Source organism: Cricetulus griseus, chromosome 3 (genome assembly GCF_003668045.3).
Source record: "Cricetulus griseus strain 17A/GY chromosome 3, alternate assembly CriGri-PICRH-1.0, whole genome shotgun sequence".
Taxonomy (NCBI): Eukaryota; Metazoa; Chordata; class Mammalia; order Rodentia; family Cricetidae; genus Cricetulus; species Cricetulus griseus.
The window spans coordinates 25,231,441-25,233,061 of record NC_048596.1 but is presented as its reverse complement, the minus strand read 5'-3'; the positions used below and the strand labels follow the sequence as shown (position 1 = coordinate 25,233,061).

The window sequence follows — 1,621 nt, the reverse complement described above, 5'->3', positions numbered from 1 at the left end:
CAAACATGTGCATACATGCACTCACATGCACCCTTAGAAAACTACCATGTGTTTTTTACAAAGTGCTTTTCAAATATAACATGCTGGAAGAGTGGAGAGATGTCTCAGTAGACAGCACATTTGCTGTTTCTGAAGAAGGCCTGGGTTCAGTTGCCTGCACCGAGGCTGGGTGGCCAACAGCTGCCTGTAACCCCAACTCCAAGAGATCTGGCATCCTTTTCTGGTTTCTGAGGACACACACACACACACACACACACACACACACACACACACACACACACACACTAAATAAGCAACAAAATAAATCTTTTTTAAAAAACAACAATTTGTAACCAAAACTTTAATCCCAAGGATTCTCACAAACATATTACAAATGACAGCATGAAAAAAAAAATCTTGCACAGTAACTCAAAGGTTCAGCTCTACAATGTACCCTGGTAACTTAAAGTCTTCCATCTCCAAATAAAGAATGTTACAGCTTTGCGTCCATATATAGCAATCAGTAAGGAACGTCTGAAAGCCTTCAGGGTACAGTTCCTACCTGTTAGCCGGTGTTCACTAACAGCTCTCAAAGACTGCCTGCCATTGTACCCACAGCTCCACACCGTATCCCAGCTTCTAGACAAACTGCCAGTGGTTTCTATAGCATTAGCACATCACACTTTAAACTGGGCAGGATCTAGGTTTATTTCAGTCCATGAAAAACTAAAGTTCAAAGCAAATTTGGACAGCTAAAACATCTTTAAAATGCACCAAGATTATGAAGTCTCAAACAAAACTTGAATTTCCTGTACATACTCCTGTCACATGAAGTTATTTCCTGTACGCCACTTCTTTAGCAAACTGGTCTTCTACTTCCTTTCATTTGACCTAGATCGGCTACGAGACCTAGAGAAGGATCGAGATGGCTTGTGGTTTCTTTCATGAGACAGAGACCTTTCTCTTCTCCTATCTCTAGAAAGCTTCTCCTTCTTGGAGATCTTCGCCGAGGTGGAGGACTCCTCCTACGGTAATCATCTCGAGGGCGTCGACCCCAAGAAGGAGGTGGGCCATGATTTCGACTTCTTTTTTCACCATTTGACAGTTCCACTCTCACTGGGCAGCCACACAGTGTTCTTCCATCCAGCTCCCGGACAGCATCAGCGGCATCTCGGGGATCCTCAAATTCAACGAAAGCAAAGCCTGGAGGGTTCCGAGCAACCCACACACTTCGAAGTGGTCCATAATAGCCAAAAGCATGCTCTAGTTCAGTCTTGTTCCCATTGTTTCCAAGATTACCTACATACACCTTACAATCTAATGGACAGGAATCACGATGCATTTCGAGACTCTGGGTTCAAACACCGAAGCTCAAATCTCAACACTCCGACAGGCCCACCCGCTGCTCGGGAGCTGCTCGGGCAGATGCTCTCTGCTCCCTGGCGTCCACAAAATGGCCAGTAAATCTTTTAAAGTGATTTTTTTTTATTAGAAGTCCTCCCAGGATTCTGGGAGCTGAGTCCTCTTGTCACAGTACTCCACTGTCTTTGTACCTACTGCTTTAGTTTTTCTCACGCTGTGCTATGACAAAAGGAAGATTTTTGTTAGACCAAGAAATGAAGAAGACTTTCATCATCTGAGC

General features: G+C 44.0%; 1 pseudogene; it reads right to left on the bottom strand.

Annotated features, from left to right (window-relative positions):
- Positions 1–763: 763 nt before the first annotated feature.
- On the bottom strand, positions 764–1,386 carry LOC100765121 (annotated as a pseudogene).
- Positions 1,387–1,621: the final 235 nt, after the last annotated feature.